This window comes from Vombatus ursinus, unplaced genomic scaffold, assembly GCF_900497805.2.
Source record: "Vombatus ursinus unplaced genomic scaffold, bare-nosed wombat genome assembly UNPS02015255.1, whole genome shotgun sequence".
Taxonomy (NCBI): Eukaryota; Metazoa; Chordata; class Mammalia; order Diprotodontia; family Vombatidae; genus Vombatus; species Vombatus ursinus.
The window spans coordinates 8,238,018-8,250,517 of NW_020955033.1; the positions used below are offsets into that span (position 1 = coordinate 8,238,018).

The window sequence follows — 12,500 nt, forward strand, 5'->3', positions numbered from 1 at the left end:
TCCCTCTCACCTCCCCCCTCTTCCCCACCACTGTAAAAGTTTTTTTTTCCCTGTTTTATGTGAGATAACTTACCCCATTCTACCTCTCTCTTTTTCCTTCTCCCTCTACAATCCTCTCTCACCTCTTAATTATCTTTTTTAGATATCATCCCTTCATATTCAACTCACCCTCTGCCCTCTGAGGGAATATATATATTCCCTCCTACTACCCTAATCCTGAGAAAGGTCTCATGAGTTACAGATATCATCTTTCTATGTAGAAATGTAAATAGTTCAACTTTAATAAGTCCCTTATGGTTTCTCTTTCCTGTTTTACCTTTTCACGCTTCTCTTGAGTCTTGTATTTGAAAGTCAGCTTTTCTATTCAGCTCTGGTCTTTTCATCAAGAATGCTTAAAAGTCCTCTATGTCACTGAATGTCTATTTTTCCCTCTGAAGAATTATACTTAGTTTTTCTGGGTGGGTGAGTCTTGGTTGTAATCCTAGTTTCTTTGACCTCCAGAATATAATTTTCCAAGTCCTTCAATCCCTTAATGTAGAAGCTGCTAAATCTTGTGTTATCCTAATTGTGTTTCCACAGTACTCAAATTGTTTATTTCTGGCTGCTTGCAATATTTTCTCCTTGACCTCAGAACTCTGGAATTTGGCTACAATAGTCCTAGGAGTTTTCCTTTGGAGATCTCTTTCAGGAAGTGATCGGTGGATTCTTTCAATTTCTATTTTACCCTCTGGTTCTAGAATATCAGGGCAGTGTTCCTTGATAATTTCTTGAAAGATGATGTCTAGGCTCTTTTTTTGATCATGGCTTTCAGGTAGTCCTATAATTTTTAAGTTATCTCTCCTGGATCTATTTTCCAGGTCAGTTGTTTTTCCAATGAGATATTTCACATTGTCTTCTGTTTGTTCATTCTTTTGGCCTTGTTTTATAATGTCTTAATTTCTCAGAAAGTCATTAGCTTTCATTTGTTCCATTCTAATTTTTAAGGATTTATTTTCTTCAGTGAGCTTGTGAACTTCCTTTTCCATTTGGCCAATTCTGCTTTTGAAGGTATTCTTCTCCTCATTGGCTTTTTGGACCTCTTTTGCCATTTTGCCATTAAGGTGTTATTTTCTTCAGTATTGTTTTCAGGTCTCCTTTAGCAAGCTGTTGACTTGTTTTTTATGATTTTCTTGAATCACTCTCATTTATCTGTCCAGTTTTTCCTATACTTCTCTTACTTGCTTCTCAAAATCCTTTTTGAGCTCTTCCATTGCCTTGGACCAATTCACATTTTTCTTGGAGGCTTCGGATGTAGGAGCTTTGACTTTTTTTGTCTTCTTCTGGGTGTATGTTTTGATCTTCTTTGTCACCAAAGAGTCTATGGTCTGACTTTTTTTGTGCTATTTGCTTATGTTCCCAGCCAATTACTTAAATTTTAAACTCTTTGTTAAGGTAGAGGGTCTGCTTCTAGTGTGGAGAATGTACTGTCCCAAGCTTTGGGGGTTTTGTGCAGCTGTTTTCAGAGATACTGCTAGGGATCTGTAAATTTTCAGTTCTTCCAAGATGGTATGATCAAAGGTGAGGTGTTTACTCCTTTCCTGGCCTGTGCTCTGGTTTATGAGTGACCACAAGCACTCTTTTCTGCCTTGGAACTGAGGAAGATTCCCTCTCCACTGCTGCCACAAGCTCTGCCATGCCAGCACTCCTCACCCTGCAACCACCACCCAGGACTGAGACTCAAAGCCAAGCACAGGCAAAGCAAGAGAATCCTGCCTCAACACCAGCTAAGAGATCCCTGCCATCCCCCTCTGATCAGCTGCTCTATCCCCCTCCATCTGTGGGCTGGGAGCTTCAGAATCAGCCTCACTGAGCTCTTTTCTCACCGAGGTCTGACAGACCTTTCCTACTGACCTAAGTTGTCTTTGGTGTTTGTGGGTTGAGAAGTCTAGAAACTGCCACTGCTCCCCTTGATTCAGTCCTCTGAGGCCTGCTGCAGGTTTGCTGAGGCCCTGTCTTTGCCTGTATTGCCCATGCTGAACTGTGCTCCTCTCCCAACTGCGCTCCTCTCCCAGGCCAGCACAGCAGATCTTTCCAATCAACCATGTACGTTGTCTTGGCTAGAAATTTCTTTCGCTCTGTCTTTTTGTGGGTTCTGCTGCTCTAGAATTTGTTTAGAGCCATTTTTTCACAGGTATTTGGAGGGGTTTGGGGGAGAGCTCAAGCAAGTCACTGCTTTTCCCATCTTGGCTCCTCCATCAACCCTATTGATCCTATTTGTAATTAATTGCTTTTGTCCTTTAATTGCTTACATCATGTTGCTTTGTCTCTGAACTTAATTCAGAATTCAGCTGGTCTGTAGTGGGTTCAGTTTAGAAATCCAACTCTTTTGCTAATCACTAATCTATTCTTGCCTCAAGGAATTTAGCTGACCTTGGGGGATGCATGTGAACGCGAAGGAATCCATCTAGTACCTTTATACCACCAAGCCATCCTTCAAGGTTGTCTGCTTTGCTGTACAAAAAGGGCTAGTCTGTTATCTTTTTACCTTATACCTGGACTGAAATAATGAGAACTTCTCAGGCAGAGAGGGAATAAAATAGGGTTGTTGCTAGCTCCCATTACCAAACTTTCAACCAATCCTGTTATTCCCTGTGCCTCAGCTCTGTACCCAATCATATTGTCTTCAATCCCATGATGTTATCTACCCTGTTCTGTTCTTTGTTCTGTTTTCCCCACAACCTGTAAAAAGGGAACTGTCAATTTACTTGGGGGTCTTTGGCATAAATGAAGGCAAGTCATTGACCCACTTATTGATAGGAAGTATGCCCTTGTTAATAAATGTTATCTTGTTTGGAGAATTACTTCAGTTTACCCCTTTGTTAAATTTCACTCAGGACAATATAGAAAGTGGTTCTGGCTGTATATTGAAGGAGGGGAGGGATTGTATAAATATAAAGAAGAGAAGAGGGACGCAAGTGTAGTGGGACCCATGTGTAAGGAGAGGGCTGTCCTTGTGTGTGACTTGAGGGAAGGCAGAATAAGCACGTCTAGCCTCTTCTCCTCCTCCAAGGATGTCTTTCATTCCTGCCAGGAATGGGAAGCAGAAGGCTGGGGCTAGAAGCCACTTTGTTCTCCTCAGAGAGAGGAGGTATTAGGGGATCTGCTCCTTCAAATATTGTCTAGGGGATATGATCAGATTCAAGCTAACTTCTGATCACTTTGTCGTTTTGTGGTGGAAAAAAGATCCAAGCTCTATATCCAAGGTTTGACCCCTTTTCCACCAAAGACCAGTTCCACACATAGCAAATAGCAAAGAAATTCATTTATCCAAATCACAGCAAAATAGAAATCAGAGAGAATATACATAGGAGAATATATGTCAGACAATACAGAATGAAGGATCTCTCCCATTGGAAGTGAGATAACTCAGCCCAACCAAAAGAGTATTGGATCTCACCCAAGGGAAAACTCTCCAAAATCTCTAGTATAGCAAACTGAGAATAAGAACATGATGGAGACTGCCAGTTCCTCTCATGTCTTCCCAGAGTCTTTTCCTTCAGTGAGCTGAAATGGGGTTGGCCTCTTCCATCTTTTCTTTTGAAGCTGGAAGCCAGAAGTGACCTGTTGCCTTAAGAGACCCCAAGGGGACTGGCCCTAAAGAGTCCTGAGGGGGTACTATTGAAGGCTGGAGCTCTCTCACCTCTCACCAACTCTGTTTCCTCATATAGAGCAGGGTCTTCATCTCCACTAATGAGAAGAGAGTCCCAAACCAATGGGCTTTGGGACAGAAGTTATATAAATCAGAGATGAAGGAGTACATTCCAGGCAAGGAGACAGCTGCTACAAAAATCAAGGAGACAGCACAGAGAGAAGGCCGGTTTGTCTGGACTGTAGAATACAGGGAGAGGAGTAATGTATAATAAGGCTGGAAAGATAGGATGGGCAAGGTTATAAGAGTTTTAAAAATCCAACAAATTTCTATTTTAACCTAGAGGCAATAGAGAACCACTAGAATTTGTTGGGTAGTGGAGTGACAATTAATTGAGTAGGGGAAGTCATGTCTTCACTTAAGGAAAATCACAGCAACTGTGTGGAGAGTGGCTTGGGAGAGGGAAAGGCTGCACAGAGTTGAAGCAAGGAGATCAATTAGGAGGCTGTTGCAGTAGTCTAAGAAAGAGGTGATAACAGCTTGACCTAAAGTGAGGCAATTGTACTTGTATGGCCTATGTCATAGATTGTGAGAAAAACTCTTTTTAAACCTTAAAGGATTGTGAAAACAGGAATTATTATTGCTATTACTTTTAATGAATGAATTCCATGTATCATCAATGATAGAAATATCAGATGCGTACTGGTTAAGAATACAAACGCATATTTTATGTATTACAATAACATGTATTTTATGTCTTTAAAATCTTATTCTACCTAGCCATTCTCAGCAATACAGTGATCCAAGACAACTCTGAAGGGCTTATGATGAAAAATGCTATCCATCCTCAGAGAAAGAACTGATGGTGTCTGAATACAGATTGAAGCAAAAATTTTTTTATTTTTCTTGAGTTTTTTTGCCTATGTTTTCTTTCACAATATGACTATTATAGAAATCTTTTGCATGACTTCACATGTATAACCTATATCAACTTCCTTGCCTTCTTAATTGGGAGGAGGGTTGGGGAGGGAGGAAGGAAGAGAGAATTTGGAACTCAAAAGTTTTAAAAAAGAATGTTAAAATTTGTTTTTATATGTAATTTGTGAAAATAAAATTCTAAACAAAAAAGCAAAGAAATAAAAGGGGAAAAACGTTATTCTTTTTTGTTTGTAATTTTTATTTCTTCACCATCTGCTTTCATTTCCTTTGATTTACAGTAGAAAGAGCACTAGCTTGTCAAAGGATCTGGGTTCAAATTCTGCTTCTAGCATTCATTACCTTGTGACTTTGGACAAGTCACCCAACCTACTGAACCTTGGTTTCCCCATATGTAAAACGAATGGGTCAGACTAAATGGCCTTTATGTCTTTTCCAGCTCTAAGCATTTTTTGATCCTTTTTCTTGAATGAAATATATTTTGCTGCAATAATATTAATAGCCACTAGGAGGAGCATTTTGATAACTAAAGATTTTTTAGTTGCAGTCCCTCTGGAGTCACATGCTCCATTTCAGACTATATAATTCATATGCCATAATGAAAAATTCATCCTAAAAAATCTTCAGTTCATCCAATTAATTACAGAAGGATGGTTTATAATTCTCTAAAATGTATTGATTTTCTTAAAAAAAAGAGTGTATTTGTCATTTGTGATGCGTATGAAGCATTACATTTTATGAATGGCATATATAACACTGTTAGCCAAAATTGTTTTTATTCTGTTAAGTTCTTGTTTAGTTCAGTCCATTTAACCCTTAAATATACCTATTTTATAAATAGATTCTTAACTTGGTTATTGATTTTTTTTGGGGGGCTCATTTTATTTCCCCATAGTAATTTGATTTTCCCCTCGTGTGGGTTGCTGTGACTGTGTTCTATTGATCTTCCTCCTACCTGTCTGGCCATTCTTTCTTAGTCCTCTTGGCTGTATCTTCGTGCATTCCTTGTAACTAGGGGTGTACCTCACAGCTCTCTCCTAGGCCCTCTTCTCTCTCTTTTTTTTTCTATTCTATCTCACTTAGTGATCTCGTCCTGATGGGGTTGGGATGTGGACCCCAGAAAGGAAAAACCCTGGACTTTCCCACATGGCCAGATCTCTAGGCTTATAATGCCATCAACTGGCCTTTCATTATGGCCACACCCAATCTCCCACCCGTAATTTAGCCCAGGCCTCCATTGTTTTACCTCCTGATGGCCCCCAGTTACTTCTCACCCTTAATCCTAGCTGGGCTTCATTCTCCCTTGGCCCTGTGGTCCTGGTCCCTGGCTTTCTATTACCTCGCAGTGCCCTTCCCCTACCCCCCACTACTTGGCCACTCCTAGATCCCTCTCACAGTCTTGTCTCCATTAATATATTCTGATTCTTATAATCTAGCCGCTGCTCAGATTTTTACAATCTAGCCAATAGCTCACAGATGCTCAGATTCCTTAAGAGTCTGGCTAATATGGTAGATCTTTAATAAACCTTGTTTTTGGCTGAAAGAAGGCTTGGGTCGAGTTCTTTTGGGCAGGACCCACATGATGTGAGTTTGGGGTTCCAGCACCCCTAAACCACTAGACCTCATCAATCCCACATTCCTATGGATTCAGTTACCATCTCTAAACAGATGATTCCCACATACATAAACCCAGCCCTACTCTCTCTCCAGAACTCTAATCTCTCATAATAAACTGCCTATTAGACTTCTAGAATCAGATGGCCTGTAGACATCTGAGATTGAGATATTCAAATTAGAACTCATTATATTTTTTCAAAAACCCATTCTTTTTCCCAACTTTTCCATTAAAGTGAAGAATTCCCTCCCCAGTCAGACCACCATCCTAGTCACCCAGTTTAACAACCTAAGTGTCATCTTTGATCTCTCCCTCTCACTCACTGTACATATACAATTAGTTGTCAAATCTTATTTTTTCTCTCTCTACATCTATAAGAGGGCAACTAGGTGGCACAGTGGATAAAGCATGGGGCCTGAAGTCAGGAAGACCTGAGTTTCAATTTGACCTCAGCTACTAACTGTATGACCCTAGGCAAGTCACTTAACACTTTTGCCTAAGTTACCTCATGTGTAGAATGAGCTGGAGAAGGAAATGGCAAACCACTCCAGTATCTTTGTCAAGAAAACCCTAAATGGAGTCACAAAAAGTCAGACGCTACTGAACAATAACACAACACCTCTAAAATGCCTCACTTTCTTTCCACTCACACAGCCACTACCCTACTTCAGAACCTCTTTGCCTCTTACCTCCACGTCTTACCTGTTTGGTCTTCCTACTTCCTACTTCTCCAATCCATTCTACACAAACACCACTATAAATTTCCTAAAGCACAAGTCTGACCATGCCACCCCACTCGTCAATAAACTACTGTCTCCCTTTTGAATAAAATAGAAATTACTCTGTCTAGCATTAAAAATTTTTCAAAATCTGGCACCATTCTACCTTTTCCAATCTTTGTACACATTACCACCCTCCACACACCCTATAATATTACCAAACTGACCTATTTACCACCCCTCAGACAAATATTCATCCATGCTTCTGCACTGGCTGTATCCCATGCATGGAATGCTCTCACTCTTCATCTCTTGAAACCCCTAGTTTCCTTCCAGATTCATGTCAAACACTGCCTTCTGAAGGCCATTCCTGGCTCCCCATCCCAAATGCTAGTGCTTTCCCCTCAAAGGTTACCAAGTACCTATTTTGTGTGTATCTTGTATATATCTATATTGCATATATTGTATATATTGTAACTGCATTAGAACAGTAAGCACCTTAAGGGTCCATTTTGAGTCAGAAAACCAGAGTTTAAATCATAACACTGAAACAATCTTTAACACATACTACAGACAAATCACTTACCTTCACTTCCCTGAGTCTGAAGAAAGGGTTAAGCTTTAGATGACTGATGACAGTCATTGAAAAGCAAGGCTATTCAGAACAATATGTTTTTGCCAAAGTTTTTTCCTCATCACTGAGTGCTGTTTACTGGTAGGGAAACAAATCTTCTCTTAAAAAAAACCTTGGAGAATGTGGGCATCGATCCCACTACCTCTCACATGCGAAGCGAGCACTCTACCATTTGAGCTAATTCCCCATATCACAAGCATATGTCAGCACACAGAACTTGCAATGTTAGAAATTTACAGCCAGCCTGGCTCAGCAGAGGGCTCAGGAAGAACCAAAGAGCAGTATATGGTTCTATACACAATGATTATTTGAGAACCTGCTGTGCTACAAAATAGGAAGAAATGACCCAAGTGGTAAGGTACTTTCTTATCATGGGAGGGGTGGTAAAGTGAATGCAATATTCTCCAATTTTTATTTTTACCAATACAATGCTATTAATTTTAGATTCCATACTACTATAAGATATGCACTATATACACCATATCATCAAAAGCATTTTAAAAGAATATTTGCAGTTGATGCTGGGCTAAGTGCTAACATGTTTTCTTTGGTTTTTTTCCCCATTTTATTTATTTATTTATTAATTCATTTTGATTTATCAATAATCACTTCCATATGCTTCTGAGTTGAAAATTTTTCTCCCCCTTCCTCCCCACCACCCTCCCCAAGATGGCGCACAATCTGATAGAGGCTACACATTTACATTCATATTAAACATATTTTCACATTAGTGATGTTGTAAGTAAAAATTAAAACCAATAGGAGGAACCATCAGAAAGAGGAAACAAAAATCAACAGAAGAGAAAAAAAAACCCAGCAATTCAACTTCCATAGTTCTTTCTTTGGATGTGGATAGCATTTCCATCCCAAGGCCTCTGGAGATGTCTTAGATCCTTGTATTGCCAGGAAGGGTTAAGTTTATCAATATTAGTCATCAAACAACGTGGCTGTTATTGTGTACAACGTTCTCTTGGTTCTGCTCACTTCATTCAGCATCAGACCATACAAGTCTTTCCAGGTTTTTCTGAAGTCAGCTTGCTCATCATTTATTATAGCACAATAGTATTCCATCACATTCATATGCCACAACTTGCTCAGCCATTCCCCAATTGATGGGCATCCTCTTAATTTCCAACTCTTTGCCACCACAAAAAGAGCTGCTATGAATATTTTTGTACATGTGGGTCCTTTTCCCATTTGTGTGATCTCTTTGGGATACAGCCCTAGAAGTGCTATTGCTGGGTCAAAGGGTATGCACATTTTTATAGCCCTTTGGGCATAGTTCCAAATTGCTCTCCAGAATGGTTGGATCATTTCACAACTCCACCAACAATGCATTAGTGTTCCAATTTTCCCACATCTTCTCCAACATTTATCATTTTCCTGTTTTGTCATGTTGGCCAATCTGATAGGTGTGATGTGGTATCTCAGAGTTGTTTTGATTTGCATTTCTCTAATCAATAGTGATTTAGAGCATTTTTTTCATATGACTATAGATGGCTTTAATTTCTTTATCTGAGAACTGTCTATTCATATCCTTTGACCATTTATCAATTGGAGAATGGCTTGTATTCCTATAAATTTGACTTAATTCTCTATATATTTTAGAAATGAGACCCTTATCAGAGAGACTGGTTGTAAAAATTCTTTCCCAATTTTCTACCTTCCCTCTAATCTTAGTTGCACTGGCTTTGTGCAAAAACTTTTCAATTTAATGTAATCAAAATTATCTATTTTGCTTTTCATAATGTTCTCTATCTCCTGCTTGGTCATGAATTCTTCCGTTCTCCATAGATCTGACAGGTAAACTATTCCTTGCTCTCCCAGTTTGCTAACATGTTTTCAATAGACAGTGTTTGCCCACTGATTAGATAATGACATGTTAATTTTCTTTAGGTATTAAATTGTAAGTAGGCTTTGTAGTATGTCACCCTTACTATCAAATATCTAGTGTTCAAATTGTTGCTGTACCGCTGGGATCCCCTATAATTTCCAATCAAACACCTATTCTGTAAAACTAACATTAATTTTAGTAGTTATTTTGTGAATTTATAGCCATTAATCAGCAAATATTTATTCACTACTGTGTATCTTTACCTATGCTTTGTGTATATGTATAAGAAAAAAATTAATTCATATTTATGGAGTATCTACCATTGAGACAGCTAGATACTACAGCGAATAGAGTGAGCGGCCGAGAGTCAAGATAGTCTGAGTTCAAATTCAGCCTCAGATACTAGCTGTGTGCCCTGGGCAACTCATTAACCTCTCCTTGCCTCAGTTTCCTCATTTGTAAAAAAGGGATGTAATAGTGCCTTCCTCATAGGGTTGTTATGAGAATCAAATGTTATATAAAGTGCTTAGCATAGGGGCAGCTAAGTGGTAGAATGGATAGAGCATTGACCCTGGAATCAGGAGGACCTGAGTTCAAATCTGGCCTCAGACAACATGATACTTATTAGTTGTGCAAGTCATTTAGCCCCAATTGCCTCCCCAATAAAATAAAGTACTTAGCACAGTGCCTGGCACATTATTATTTATTAATGACCTTTATATTACTTGTCCCCATGTGTCATTGTGTTAGGTTGTAGAGGTGGTACAAAGATAGCTTACTGAGTGGGTCCCTGACACAGAGTTACCCAGGTTCAAGGTATACCATGGATTTTCATTCACTCAAAACTATGGTTTACAAGAACCCAGAAATGTGTTTACCTTTATTAGTAAGCCAGGAGACAAGTTCAAAGCAAAGGGTTTAATGAAAACACAGTAAGAAAAGTACCAAAAAAATATTCCCTCATAGACATGGGATACACTCTCACACACACACCATCAGTAGGAAGACTCTACACATACAGGGAACATGGAGAGACATATACATTGAGTACACAGTGCCTGGAGCACACAGATGGAGTGCTGCACACATCAGGCATATGTATGGGAAAAGCACAACACTAGCAGTGATCACATGTTCTAAGATGCATGTGGAGAAAGTATTACATGTAGGGAGCATTTATGGCCAAGAGACAGTCATGGAAAAGTAGTTTATATCTGTGAGAGTACAGGGCCACCAAAGTCTTCTGGTGACGCCATCATGCTACTTTTGTTGGGTCTGCTTCCAATTGGTTTCCATGGGGATCATAATCTCTGCATAGTCTCATGATGCTGTTCCACCGGACCATGCAGTTTCAGATGGCTGTGGCCAGGTAAAACCCCACTGGGCACATATTTGTGGAGTTTTACTCCATTTCTGGAGCAGCTAGGTGGCACATTGACTACAGTTCTGGGCTTGGAGTAAGGAAGACTCATCCTCATGAATTCAAATCCAGCCTCAGATATTTACTAGCTATGTGACCCTGGGCCAGTCACTTAGACCTGCTTACCTCAGCTTCCTCATCTGGAAAATAAGCGGGAAAAGCAAATAGCAAACCACTCCAGTATCTTTGCAAAGAAAACTCCAAATGGGTTCATGGAGAGTTGGACACAACTGAAACAACTCAATAACAACAGTGACAAACAACCTAGAAATTTTACTCACTTTAGCATTCCCTAGTGAGTATTTCCTACATTTCCTTCTTTGTCTCTGAGGTTAGAATACACCTGATTGCTCTCTCCTTTAAGAAGCTGCCCTCTGGCCCTGGAGTCAGGAATACCTGATTTCAAATCCAGCCTCAGCCACTTACTACTTATGTGACTCTGGACAAGTCACTTAACCCTGTTTGTCTCCAAAAATAAAAAGGAGAAGTTGTCTTCCCAACGAAACGGAAAACTGTTTCAGCTTGTAAGCTCCTTCTCGGGCAATAAGTGTATTTATAATCTTTGTAAACTATGATTGGATTCTGGCTCATTCCAGGTCCCCCTTTTCAGATTTGGGGTTTCTTCTGTTTTAACAGTTCACAGGGGTTTTTAATTTAACACTAGTGATCCTTGGTCCAGCTCTTTTTAACTACAACATGGAATTTCCCTGATGACATTAGAAAAGATCTTAAGTCTTCTCTAATGGGAACAGCTACTTCCCCTGCCTCCTCTCTCATAAAATGGGTTAAAACTTGAATAGGTGTGTTGAAGCTAGCTCTAATCTGCATGGGAGGGACAATTGTTTAATTTTTCAGAGCAAACATCTAAACCTTACAAATCAGCAAACAATACAAATCAGGGTTTGATTTATTATCTTGTTGATTGTCTAGACTTAAGTTTAGAAAGTGATGGAAAAAATGTTAATGAAATTGTGCCATGCATATATTTTTTGTTTCAGGGATCCAATTGTTAAACATTTACCAATCTGCCCCTGGCTGAAAGGGTCAACATCACTTAGTATCCTACCAAATTCCATCATACTTAATGACTTTGGCCTCCATGTTGATGGCCCTTTCATACCCTGGCCTCATAATTCCTTGACGTTAATGATAGTCAGCTTCACTCCAGTTCATTTTCCACTAGATTAGTTATATCTTAGACTTCATCATCCAGAACTGTACTACACTCAAGAACAAAAACTCTCTAAACATAATCTTGTCAGGCATGAGTATGATAAGGATGGTACTATCAAATACATATGAGGTTCAGCTGATAGCCCTACAATTTGGTTAGCTGCTAAAGGAGCAGATCACTTACAAGACAACAGAGTAAGCAGCAGGCCTCTAAGAAAAGCAGAAAAAAGTATATTTGCTTACTTTCTCTTATGGTGGCTGGTATTATAAGAACTGGCACAGAGATTCCATCTTTGCTGGTCATTGTCTCTGGTAGCCTTAGTTCGCTGAGTTCATTTACTGCAGGGGTAGGGAACTTGGGCTTTAAGGTGGCTTTAAGGCCACAGGTTCCCCACCCCCATCTAGTGTAACCATTAACACTGATCTGCTGTTAGAGTAGCTTTTGGACCAAGGCTGCAAAATCCACATGATACTATGCCTGCAACTATGGGTAACCAGCTCCTTTGTTTTCTATGTAAAGTCAGGGACTTCTGTCACTGTC

The 12,500-nt window shown here is 39.6% G+C and overlaps 1 non-coding gene across 1 annotated transcript; it reads right to left on the reverse strand.

Moving 5' to 3' along the window:
• Nucleotides 1–7,646: 7,646 nt before the first annotated feature.
• Nucleotides 7,647–7,719, reverse strand: TRNAA-CGC. Its single transcript has one exon. It is a non-coding gene; the product is annotated as a tRNA-Ala (tRNA).
• Nucleotides 7,720–12,500: the final 4,781 nt, after the last annotated feature.